Consider the following 13,372-nt stretch of genomic DNA (forward strand, 5'->3'; position numbering starts at 1 on the left):
ATATGACTTAATTTTAACAGGATCCTGTGGCTGTTCCATGAAGATTAGATGGAGAGGTGGGGGAAAGGCGAAACAGATGGCTTGTTGACAAGGATATTGCAATTACCTAGGCAGGAAATGATGGTAGCTTGGAACAAGGTGGTACCAGTAAGGGTACTGAAAAGAGGTCGGCTTCTAGATATATTTCGAAAGTAGAGCTGAAAGCATTTGCTAATGGATTGGATGTGGGGTGTGAGAGAAAGAAAATTCAAGGATGACTACCAAGATTTTGACCTGGGCAATTAAATAGATGGAATCTCCATTTACCGAGATGGGAGAAACAGTGGGAGGAACAGATTTGTGGGGATGGAGGGAAATCATGAGTTTGGTTAGATGAACTAAGTTGAAAGTGTTTATTAGAAAGCCAAGGAGAGATCTTGAAAAAGGCAGTTCAGTATCCAGTTTCAGCTGTACGGTCTGAGCTAGAGAGAGAAATTTGGAGGTTGTCCATGGCAGAGACCGAAGGAGTACTTAGAAATCACTTTTGCAAGTGGGGAAACTGAGGCTCAGAAGAGCCGTGACAGATCCCAGGTCACACTACCAATCAGAGGTAGCTTATGAAGCCTCTGATTTCCTAAGTCTGGCAGCCCTTACTCCTGGACTCAAACTCTGGCCAAAAGAGTCGAAGTCCTGTCTCTCTTCACCCAAAACTGAACTGCATGTTTCCACATGGAAAAGCCAGAAAGATTGTGAGAGATGAGGCTAGAGGAGGAAACTGGACTCATGCAAAGGACTTGAGGGAAGCAGATAGCCTGGGAAAAGCTTAAACAAGGAAGTAAGTGGGCAAACTTGCGTTTTGGAAGCCTCCCTCTGCCTCGGGGTGGAGAGTGGATGGGAATGAGGGGTCCAGAGGGAGTTATAGCCCCATATCCCCCATGCTGGCTTCCCATCACCACTTCACTCTCAATTTGACTCTGAGAGGTGGCAGGACTGATGTCAGCATCCCCATTGAACAGATGGAAACACCAAGGCTCAGAGAGAAGAGACGATGTGACCCACAGTCACATAGCAAGTCAATGACCAACCAGGCTCTTGGAGTGGCAAGGTTCTTGTGTCACTCATGGGGAAAGTGAGACCGAGAAAAGGGCAAGGACTCATTCAAGGTCACCCAGAGAGTCAGAGGCTGAGCCAACCCCCAGCTTGATGAGCCCAGCCACAAAGAACCCCCCGCCCCCCGCCCCACCCCCGTCTCCTGGTCCACTGACTCTGACATTCCGCTCAGGAAAAAGTGGGGATTTAACTCGGACAAGCTAGGGGAACCCAGGAGGTGGGGGGAGGAGGAAGCAGAAATTAAATTAGTTTATTTCATTTGAGCAACTTTTTGAAGGAAAAGCAAATGCGACACTTGGGTGCTTACAGAGACTCCGGGCAGCTTTGAAAATCAGTCACAATTACTGAGCCTCCTGATCTGGGCTGAGGGGGGCGGGGCTGACAAGCAGCACCGGGGTCTGGGCGGCCTAGGAGATCAGAGGGAGTGGGGACACAGTTTGGGACATGAAAGGCAGCAGCGCTCACAAATTAAACCACTCACAGCTTAAAAGGGAAGGGAAGTGTGCCGGGGGCCTCCAATGAGCCACGCTTCTGAGGAGGGGCACACCAGCCACGCTGAGCCTAACGCTGCGAAGCCGTCCCGCATCTGACGGTCAGGAAGCCCGACGCCCTGCGTGACCTCGGGAAAGTCCCTGCTCTTCTCTGGGTCCCAGGTTCCCCTCTGAGCACAGAGCGGGCTCATTCATGCCCAGACGTTTACTGAGTGCCTACTCTGTGCCAGAGACTGTTTCAGGCATCGGAGATTCTTAGGAAGCCTACTTCTAGGGCAGGGAGAGATAAGAAAGAAAGAAACAAGGCAAGATATAAACATACCCTGTGGTGTAAGTGTGAGGACCAAGGGAATTGTGACCTATATCGGGGGAGCGCTATTTTAGACAGAGGGGTCAGGAGAGACGATTCTTTTTTTGTATTTATTCATTTCGCTGTATCACACGGATGTTTTGTTGTGGCGCAAGAATTCTTTACTTGTGGTGCAGGCTTAGTTGCTCCAATGCGTGTGGGATCTTAGTTCCCCTACCAGGGATTGAATCCACATCCTCTGCATTGCAAGGCGGATTCTTAACCACCAGGGAAGTAGGGACCTACCGGCCTTCCTTTTTTATGAGAACATTTGAATAAGGTGTGAAGGAACCAAGGGAATGGACCAAGGAGCTATGTGAAACTCGGTTCTCAGTTCAGTCACTCAGTCGTGTCCGACTCTTTGCGACCCCATGGACTGCAGCACACCAGGCCTCCCTGTCCATCACCAACTCCCAGAGCTTGCTCAAACTCATGTCCATTGAGTCGGTGATGCCATCCAACCGTCTCATCCTCTGTCGTTCCCCTTCTCCTCCTGCCTTCAATCTTTCCCGGCATCAGGGTCTTTTCCAAGGAGTCAGCTCTTCGCATCAGGCGACCAGAGTATTGGAGTTTCAGCTTCAGCATCAGTCCTTCCAATGAATATTCAGGACTGATTTCCTTTAGGATGGACTGGTTGGATCTCCTTGCGGTCCAAGGGACTCTCAAGAGTCTTCTCCATCACCACAGTTCAGAAAAACCATAGCTTTGACTAGACAGTAGTCAAAGCTACTAGACAAAGTACTAGTACTAGTCTACTACTCGTCTAGTACTAGTACTAGTCTAGTACTAGTCTAGTCCAGTACTAGTACTTTGACTAGACAAAGTAATGTCTCTGCTCTTTAATATGCTGTCTAGGTTGGTCATAGGTTTTCTTCCAAGGAGTAAGTGTCCTTTAATTTCATGGCTGCAGTCACCATCTGAAGTGATTTTGGAGCCCCCCCAAAATAAAGTCTCTCACTGTTTCCACTGTTTCACCATCTATTTGTCATGAAGTGATGGGACCAGATGCCATGATCTTAGTTTTCTGAATGTTGAGTTTTAAGCTAACTTTTTCACTCTCTTCTTTCACTTCCATCAAGAGGCTCTTTAGTTCTTTGCTTTCTGCCATAAGGGTGGTGTCATCTGCATATCTGATGTTATTGATATTTCTCCCAGCAGTCTTGTTTCTAGCTTGTGCGTCATCCAGCCCAGCATTTCTCATGATGTACTCTGCATATCAGTTAAATAAGCAGGGTGACAATATACAGCCTTGACATACTCCTTTTCCTATTTGGAACTAGTCTGTTGTTCCATGTCCAATTCTAACTGTTGCTTCTTGACTTCCTACTTTTGCATTCCAGTCCCCTATAATGAAAAGGACATCATTTTTGGGTGTTGTAGGTCTTCACAGAACCATTCAGCTTCTTCAGCATTACTGGTCAAAGCACAGACTTGGATTACTGTGGTACTTAATGGTTTGCCTTGAAAACGAACAGAGATAATTCTGTCATTTTTGAGATTGCATCCAAGTACTGCATTTAGGACTCTTTTGTTGACTATGATGGCTACTCCATTTCTTCTAAGGATTCTTGCCCACAGTAATATAATGGTCATCTGAGTTAAATTCACCCATTCCAGTCCATTTTAGTTCACTGATTCCTAAAATGTCAATGTTGCCATCTCCTGTTTGACCACTTCCAATTTGCCTTGATTCATGGACCTAACATTCCAGGTTCCTATGAAATATTGCTCTTTACAGCACCAGACTTTATTTCCATCACCAGTCACATCCACAGCTGGGTATTGTTTTTGCTTTGGCTCCCTCTCTTCATTCTTTTTAGAGTTATTTCTCCACTGATCTCCAGCAGCATTTTGGGCACCTACTGACCTGGGGAGTTCATCTCTCAGTGTCCTGTCTTTCTGCCTTTTCATACTGTTCACGGGGTTCTCAAGGCAAGAAGACTGAAGTGGCTTGCCATTCCCTTCTCCAGTAGACCACGTTTTGTCAGAACTCACCTCCATGACCCGTCCGTCTTGGGCGGCCCTACACGGCATGGCTCATAGTTTCACTGAGTTAGACTAGGCTGAGGTCCTTGTGATCAGATTGGTTAGTTTTCTGTGATTGTGGCTTTCATTCTGTCTGCCCTCTGATGGAGAAGGACAAGAGGCTTGTGGAAGCTTCCTGATGGGAGAGACTGACTGCAGGAGAACTGGGTCTTGCTCTGATGGGCGGGGCCACGCTCAGCAAATCCTTAATCCAACTTTCTGTTGATGAGCAGGGCTGTGTTCCCTCCCTGTTGTTTGATCTGAGGCCAACTATGGTGGAGGCAATGAAGACAATGGTGGCCTCCTTCGAAAGGCCCAGTATGTCCACTGCTGCACTCGGTGCCCCCGATCCTGCAGCAGGCCACTGCCGACCAACGCCTCTGCGGAGACTCCTGGACACCCACGGGCAAGTCTGGGTCAGTCTCCTGTGGGGTCACTGCTCCTTTCTCCTGGATCCTGGTGCACAAGGTTTGTTTGAGCCCTGCAAGCATCTCTGGTGGATGTGGGGTTTGATTCTAAATGTGATTTTTGCCCCTCCTACTGTCTTGCTGGGGCTTCTCCTTTGCCATTGGATTTGTGGTGTCTTTTTTTTGGTGGGATCCAACATTCTCCTGTCGATGGTTGTTCAGCAACGACTTGTAACTTTGGAGTTCTCGCAGGAGAAGATGAGCACATGTCCTTCTACTCACCATCTTGGTGAGGTTCTTGTGAAGCAGTGGTTTTCCAAGTCCATTGTACATCCAAGTCACTTGGAGGACTTGTTAAAGCACAGAAGGCTCCCCTATACCCCCAGGGTTTCTGATTCGGTGTTAGTCGCTCAGTCATGTCCCACTCTTTGCAACCCCCATGGGCTGTAGCTCGCCAGGCTTCTCTGTCCATGGGATTCTCTAGGCAAGAATACTGGAGGGGGTTGCCATTCCCTTCTCCAGGGGACCTTCCCAAACCCAGGGTTGTAACCTAGGTCTCCTGCATGGCAGAAAGATTCTTTACCATCTGAGCCACCAGGGAAGCCCAGCACATCTGGGCTGTTAGAAATGTTAGCATTTTTAACAAAGACTTTGTCAAAGCTGATGCTGATGCTACTGGTTCCGGGGACACTTGAAGAACCAACTAAGCCTGCACCACAACTAAAGAATTCTTGCACTACAACAAAAGATCCACAGAAACTAAGCTAGAGGAAGAATGTTCCAGGAAGAGGATTCAGCGAGTGCAAAGGTCCTGAGGCTTAATGTGCTTTGTCCTGTTTGAGGAATAGCAAGGAAGTCAGTGTGGCTGAGAAAAGGAGTAAAGGAAGGGGAGAGGGTCCAGGGAGGTCAGAAGAGATACCAGAAGCTAGACCACATAGGACTTTTGTAGCTGCTGAGAGCTTTGTAGTTGTGCTTTGAGTAAGATGGGGGTGGGGGGTGGGGCGGGGCCAGAGGAGTTCTATGATCCAACATAGATTTTAAAAAGATGATTTGTTGGCTGAAACTAAGCTATAGGGGTTAAGGGTGGAAGTAGGGGGACCGGTGAGGAGACACCTGTAACTGGGGCAGGAGGTGATGGTGATTTGGATTCTGGATGTATGTTGAATGCAGACCAACAGGGTTTGTGAGGGATTGGATGAGGGGAGTGAGAGAGAGAGAAGGCAAGGATGAGGCTGAAGTTTTTGACCTGAGCAAGTGGATGGATGGAGCTGCTATTGCTGAGCTGGGAAATCCTCCAGGAAGAGCAAATTTGCAGCACAAAATTAAGTGTTCCTTATTGGACATGTTTAGATTGAGATGTCTACTAGAAATCCAAGTGGAGTTGTCAAGGGGACAGTTAGATCTCTAAGTTGGGAGGTCAGAAGCAAGATGAGGGCTAGAGTTACCACTTTGGAAGTCATCAGCAAAGCGAGAATTTAAAGCTTGAGGCTGGGTGAAATCAACAAGGGAGTGAGTTTTGGTATGGAAGAGTTAGACTAGATAATCTCCTGACACTGGGGGGCCTAGATCCCTTATGTAGGCTGGCAGAATCTGACCACTGGACAGCAAGAGAATTTCACAGGGCTCCCATGCCCATTTCAACTCCACCTACTTATTAATGTCAACCATGTGTAAGACAAAATCCTTGGCACTGTTGAAGATACAGAAGTGAGAAGTTCAACCCAGCATACATCTATTACCCACTACTTTATTCTGGGCACTGCTGGGGATGTAAAGATAAGTAATTGAATTATATCCACCAATGTTTATTAGCACCCATTATATACAAGGCCTTCAGTGTACTTGAGTCTGTAGGGGTTGCAAAGATGAGTCACCCAACTAAGCAAACATTTATTAGTACCCACTTTTTATATATATAGCCTGAACAGGATAGAAAAATAAGCAGTTGCTTTAATTCAGTAAATAAATAATAGTTCCTACTGTGTGTGGTCCTTTGCTAGGTATGTGAGGAAGCAAAGATAAGCAAGATATTGCCACTGTCCTCAAAGTGTTAGCAGACCAGTTTCATCTCTGGTGCCAACACTGATCAACTGGTCATAGGACTGTGTTGAGAAGGTGTCCGAGGTCTCATTCAGGCTTAGCAGAAAAGAATGCCACAATCGATTAGTGATGTCTGTTGGGAGCAAAGGAAGGAGACTATGGAGGCACATATGCCATAGGACTGGCATTGCTGGGCCATGAGATTGGGGCTCAACAAACTGTGGAAATGGACAGGGGCCCTGCCACAGCCGCTTTCCCATGTATTGCAATCCCTCTGTGAGCAGCATCTTTAATAGATGGAAAAAGACTCTTTTGTAGTACAGTCTGCACTTTTCAGGACATCCACTAAATAATAGCTATCAGCCAACACTCTTTTCACAAAGCTATTTCCCTTTATTCTCAAAATCCTGGGGAATAAGCAGGGCAGGTATTACTGTCCTCGTTTTACCAATGAGGAGATAAATGCAGAGAGAGATAAAGTAACTTACCTGAGGTTCCATAGTAAGAGCTGGAGCCGGAACTGGACCCAGATCCTGGATCCAGAACCTAAGAGACTTGCCTCAGTGGGCATGAGAAACAGTCACAACCATCTCTTTAGTGTGCACAGGACTTTACAGCTTACAGAGCACTTTCACACCCCTAATCTCATTTCATCCTCCCAGGAACACTCTTGGGCTAAGTATGCTGCTGCTGCTGCTGCTAAGTCACTTCAGTCGTGTCCGACTCTTGTGTGACCCCATAGACGGCAGCCCACCAGGCTCCCCCGTCCCTGGGATTCCCCAGGCAAGAACACTGGAGTGGGTTGCCATTTCCTTCTCCAGGCTAAGTATAGATACCCTCATTTTACAGGTGAGGAAACTGAGGCCCGAGAGGGGAGGGAGAAATAAAATCGGGAGGGCATACTATCTGATTGCCAGGGCCCGTGCTTGAAAGGATGGTGGCAGAGAGGAGAGGAGGAAGGCAGGGCGCAGTGTTCTCCCCAGAGGTCCTGTTTGGGGAGGGCAGAGCAGGCTGGGGGTCTCTGACTGTCCCACCTGCTGCTGGAGAGAGTATGGCTCAACAGCCCTCAGGCCCAAGCCGGGAATCAATTGCTGGCCTCTGCAGAGACACCATCTAAAGATGTTTTTAATTAAAGTCCAGGAAGATCTATATGTGCAATATCTCCTTGCCTAGAAACGGCACTGGCTCTCACCACCCAGGATGGGGAGAAAAGGGGCAGGAGGTTTCTGGTGGAGAGAGGTGGCAGAGAGGAGCGCAGGCCCTGGCTTCACTTCGTTCTGTGTCTTTTCCATCAACAAATCCCTCAGCAAACACAAACAGCCCCTCTCTGCCAGGCCCTGTGCCCACGTGTCAGTGAGTACAAAGGTGACGAATGTGGCATCCTACCCTCAAGGGTCTAGCACACAGTAGGTGCTCTGTATATCTTGGGTGACCAAATAGAACCGAATCATAAGCCAAGAATGTTTGCTTTCTGCAACTGGCCAAGGGATGCTACTGCAGAAACTTAGAATGTTGCTGCCCCGAATAAACGAGGTGACCAGACTCCTCCACAGAGGGTCCCATTTAAATGGGGAGAGGATGGAAGAGTCGATGGGACTCAATTTGGAACAAAAGAAGAATCCCCTTTCTCAGGGGGATAGATGAGATGCGCACACACACACACACACACACACACACACACACACACACTCAAGTGTTGCCCGCCTGGCTGAGTCCGTGGCAGCCTCTTTCCGTCCCCGTCTCTGCCTCTCTCTCTCGATACATATACATGAGTCTGTCTGCCTCTTCGACCCTCATCTAGCTGTGTTCTAACTTCTCCCTATGCGGCTGGGCACCTCTGTTTTTGTCACTTTCTCTCTGTCCATCTGTCTGCATCTCTGTTTCTTGTTTCTCGGTCTCTGACCCACTTTCTTACCCCATCTCTGTATGCTGCCTTCTCTGTCACTTGTCTCTTGACCTGCTTCCTCCGCCTCTATCTTCTGACCCCCCTTTCCATGCAACCACTTTCCTGCATCTCCTGTGTACCATTCATCTACATTAGGCTGCCCTGATCGGGCAGCCGGAAGTGGAGTTGAGGCCAGTGCAGTGAGCCGGCATTGTTAAGTGATGAGCAGAGAGGGAGTTGACAGGGACGGGGGTAAGAGGGAGAGTTTGAGAAGGGACTTGTTTCCTGTGTAATCTGAATGTTCCCAGGGACTCGACAAGTGGTTTTTAATTTTTAATAGAAAGCATTCCACGCAGTTCTAGCATCAGCAGGGGGTGGGACTCATTTTTCATAAACGTTTGAGAAGCTAAATGTGAGCCAAGGGTTTCCCCGGGCCCAGCAGGGCAGCAGAGGGAGGTAGGGAAGAAACAGGATGATAATAATTGCAAACATCTTCATAATAATAACACTTGGTCACCTCGCTTGAGGACTCTGTTCTTTTCCAAAGCGTTTCATCTCTTTCGTCTCATCAAGGGGTCTCCCTCACCCAGGATACAGGAAGCACAAAGTGTTATCTCCATTTTACAGAAGGGGAACTGAGGCCCAGTCAGGCTGGGTAATTGTCCCATAGCCACACAGAGAGCCAAGGACAGGGCTGGAATGAGAATTTGTCTTCAACCGCTGACCTCCACTCCACGTGGTACCACCTTCTCCCTGAGCAGCTTGGGGTTCTGGGACCCATGTTTGGGCCTCAGTTGGATTTCATAAACAGCAGTGGTTAAAGAGAGAAGAGACAGCATTCTGACCTGGGAGCCAGAGCATGGATTCTAGTTCTGGACCCAAGATAAACCCTGTCAGAACCACCCAGATAAACTAGAAATGAAGGGTGTGTAAGCCCCCTCCCTCCTGATACTGGGTCCCAGGAGTCTCCCACTCAGGGGCAAAGACACAGCCCCAGAGATCTTCTGACCATATAGAGAGAAGAGAAAGGAACAAAGTCTTATTGAGCACTTACTAAATGCTTGGCTTTACCAGCCTCTTAAATCCACCATCTCTAATCCCCATAACATCTCTGAGAGGCAGAGTGTGACCCTCTAACTTATCAGTGAGGAAAAAGGTCAAACAAGGGAAAGACTTGATTGAGGGCACAGAGCGAGGAAGTGGTGGGATTTGAACCCAGGACTCTCTGATGCCCAAGTCCCATGTCTCCATGAAGTTGCGAGGCCATCTCTTTGTAGGAGGGTCCAACTTCTCATGCTGATTTGGTGGCTTGTGTCATCCTTGCTGCTTCCTTTTGTGTGTCAGTCTCAGTACAGGCACAGTGAGTCTAGGAGGGTGACATGCTGGTCACAGAGATGTGGGTTGGAATCTTTTCCTCCCACTTACTAATGACTTAACCTGGGGAAAGGCACTGAGTCTCTCTGTAACTCTGTTTCTTCATCAGTTCAATCAGGGTTTGCATCTAGGGCATCAGTTCTCAGTCTGGAATGCACTTTAGAATCACTGTTGGAGCTTTTAAAATACCCTTGCCTGTGCTCCACCCCCAAGGGAGTGCTATTAAATTAATCTGGGTTGGGGCTCAACATCAGTTTTATTTTAAATCTCCTAAGAGATTCTAATGTGCAGCCAGTTTGAGAACCACTGGTTTCTGTGCTCTCCAAGGAGCAGGCTTTCCCTATCCAACATTCTACATGGAGCCCTGGAGTTCTGAGATCCTGTTTATGCAAGAATCCTTTGGGCAATCCTTCCTACATCAGTCTGGAATTAGGCCCTTAACCTCATATAGCAGAAGGGCTGGGGGCAGCACCACGGACAGCGAATGGCTCAATCTAGCCAATCCCAGCCCTGCTTCTGAAACTCTGGGGTTGAACTAAATATCAGGGAGGGAGACTCTTGAATCCAGTTCCTTGCTCTCCTCCTGCTCTTCCTTTCTCTCCTTTCTTTGACTTTTCTCTCACTTGCCTGTCTACTTCTACTCCTATTGATCCCCACCCTACTACCTTATAAGGCAAGATGCATGTGTGTTTTGACATCAGATCGACCTGGGTTTGAATCTTGCCTCTCCTATTTCCTTGCCAGATGAATTTAGCCAGGCACTGTCCCAGCTATTGAACAAGGAAATATATTTGAGTTCTCACAATGGTCCTGAGTACCCCCATTTCACAGATGATGAAATTGAGACAAAAGGAGTTCTTTATTAAACTTCACTCAGCCTCCATTTCCTTACCTGCAAAGTAGAAATCTTAATAGAGCTTACTTCAAGACTCTATTATATGAATTCCATGAGATACTATGCATAAAGGGCTTATTATAACATGTAGTGCAAGGTAGTTATTTAATAAACCCAATCTATCATTATCATTGAAGACATTTATGTAATAATGGGTTTCATTATTATTCATTATTACTTTACTTTGTCACCCTTCTCTGTGCATAGCAGTTTCCTCATCTGTAAAATGGAAATGATGCAGGAGTATACTGAAGTTGGTTTGTATCAGCTCATGAGAGCCAAATATTGATTTTCAGGAGCTTCATAAGCCACTTGATATCACATTGGTAGTTTGAAATTGGCCATGGTGAGAGTATTTACACCGTAGACAAAGCAGGGCATTTATCCCCACCCCTCCATCCCCCAGAGCCAATGGTTAAACATTTGCCAGCATGTCACTGCATCTACCTCATCGAGTTGGCATGAAGATGGAAGGAGAGAAGAGCTGTGATGGCGCATTGTAAAATGCAATCTGCTAAACTTAAGGGGATGGCACAAAGTGGTCCTACAGCATCCACAAACCTGGCACGCATTTGTCTGCTGATTCTGGGGAGCTGCTGACTTGTGAAGGAGGTGGGAGGGAGTGTGGGGCCTGGGGAACCAGGGATGAATCACTGACCCTTCGCCATCCCCATGCATCCGCATTAACTGTAATGGCTGCAATAAAGAACCCCAGATTGGGGAAATGATTCCATCATCCCTGCGGGAGTCCCTGGGACACAGCCAGGGAGAGAGAGAGAGCACAGCCATGTCCCTGGGGAGTCACTCAACCCAGCATTGTGTCTTGCCCAGGGGGTGGGGGCAACATGCAGAGGAGAGTGACAGGGAGATCCTCTCTCATAACAGTTACAGCAGCCACTATTTATTGAGCGCCCACCTTGAGCCTAATGCTGTATGTATCGTCTCTCATTTCAGTATGTCTGTGAGGGAGGCTTGATTGTGCCATTGTATACAGGCATGCAGTGCCTCCTGAGAGGACAACAACCTGCATTTATTGAGTTCTTAGTGTGGGGGTAGGCGCTGTCCTTGGTGCTGAATACGGAAATCTATTTGAATTCTGAAATCGATCCCAGGAGTCTGGTGGTACTCTCACCCTCATTTCACAAAGGAGGAAATTGAGGCAAAAATGGGGTTCATGACAGTCCCGAGGTCAAACTGCTAAGAAGTGGCAGAGTCACTGGCTGTGATTCAGTACACCAGGCCCCGATCCAGAGTCACCATGTGTGTCTGTGCTGACTCTGGCTTCCAGAGGACTTTGGCCTTAGAGAGTCCTGGGTTCAAGTCCCACCACTTCGTCACTCTGTGTCCCCATTCAGGTCTTTTCCCCTGTTTGACCTCTTTCCCCACCTGTAATTTGGAGAGGTCCACTCTGCCTTTCAGCGATGCTATGAGAATTAGAGATAATGGATTTAAGTGCCTGGTGAAGCTAGGCATGCCATGAGTGCTCAGTAGCATCTATTACTCTCTCTTCTCTCTGTTTAAGAGGAGGGGCCTGGGATCATGCCCTGGCCCTGAATAGAAGACCCCTGGTTACCTAGCATCAAGAGGGAGGGGACCTGCCCAAACCTCTTCTTCCCAGCTTTTCCAGGCAACGCTGACATGGTTGATGCGGAGCTGGAGCCGCCAAAAGAGAGAGGCGCATTGCAGGGCCAGTTTAGGAGGCTGGGAGGGGGGGACATGGAGAGGGAAATGAGAAATGCAAAAGAGTGAAAAATAAATACATGTGTCTGTCTGGAATGATCGAGGGCCCCAGGCTGGAGGCGGGAGAGGCGGGCGGCAGTCTGGGCTCAGCAGAATTGCTGCAGTAGCACTTCCAGAGCCTCACTCATTAGCCAGGCAGTGAACTGGCCGCACCCCCCAGCATGCCACCCCGCTGGCCCAGAGAGCCCAGCCCACCAGGACGGCTCTGTCTGGAACCTTAGCAGGGCACCCAGAAGGGGGGATCTCCTTGAAGTGATGCCTGAGTCTCATCCCCCTTGTGTCCCATCCCAAGCCTTCATGACTCCCTCTTGGGTCTTAACCCTCCTCTCTGGAAAGGTTCTGATGGACCATTCAGCTTAGCCCATCCCTCCATCCAACCCCTCCCCCACTCCTTCCATCATCTGCACCCTGTCCAGCCTCACGTCCCAAGCTCTGCTTTCGTCAAATTGAACATGATGTCAAATTAGAGCCATCTCTGGGACAGGCCGAGAGAAGCTCCCAGTTTAATGAGGCAGCGTCGAAAATCAATAACTTAATTGCCGCTGTTTGATGGACTTTTATCCAATTTATACTCTCCCCAGCAGCCTACGTGCGGAGCATGAGGAAAGTGTGTGCATTGGGGATGGGGACTGTCTGGGCACCCAGGGGGAGTAGCGAGGAGGGCACCAAGGACCACAGCCAACTACTTCCCAAAGCAAGAGCTGGGTGCTGCTGTTCTTTTGCCTGGGGGCCAAGAGACACTGGCCGCTGAGTCTTAGTAAACTTGGTTGTCCTTCTGCATTGACCTCCGCAGACACCCCCTCCATGGTGGGGATGGGAGTATAAAGGGTGGGAGGAAGAAGGCAGAATTTCCTTGAGAAATCAGGACGGGTTGGGATGGGTAGAAAGCCCCCTGCTCTGGGAGTAAAGTGCATGGTTTCCAGTCTTAGCTCTAACTCTGACTGTGATGACCTTAATTGGTGAAATTAACCATTTCCATCACCACTGAGAGACGGCTCTGAGCCCGTTCATCGTACACTGGGAGTTTAAAATGTGTTCCACCATGAACAAGAACCAGGATTGTCCCCATTTTGCTGG

General features: G+C 48.4%; 1 protein-coding gene across 1 annotated transcript in view; it reads left to right on the forward strand.

Moving 5' to 3' along the window:
* Positions 1–13,372, forward strand: part of CDH22 (cadherin 22) — a 77,464-nt gene that overhangs the window by 12,764 nt on the left and 51,328 nt on the right. The gene's annotated exons all lie outside the window — the stretch shown is intronic.

The sequence above is a fragment of the Moschus berezovskii genome, chromosome 15 (assembly GCF_049115385.1).
Source record: "Moschus berezovskii isolate FMDL1 chromosome 15, NW_MosBer_1.0, whole genome shotgun sequence".
In the NCBI taxonomy this organism is placed as follows: domain Eukaryota; kingdom Metazoa; phylum Chordata; class Mammalia; order Artiodactyla; family Moschidae; genus Moschus; species Moschus berezovskii.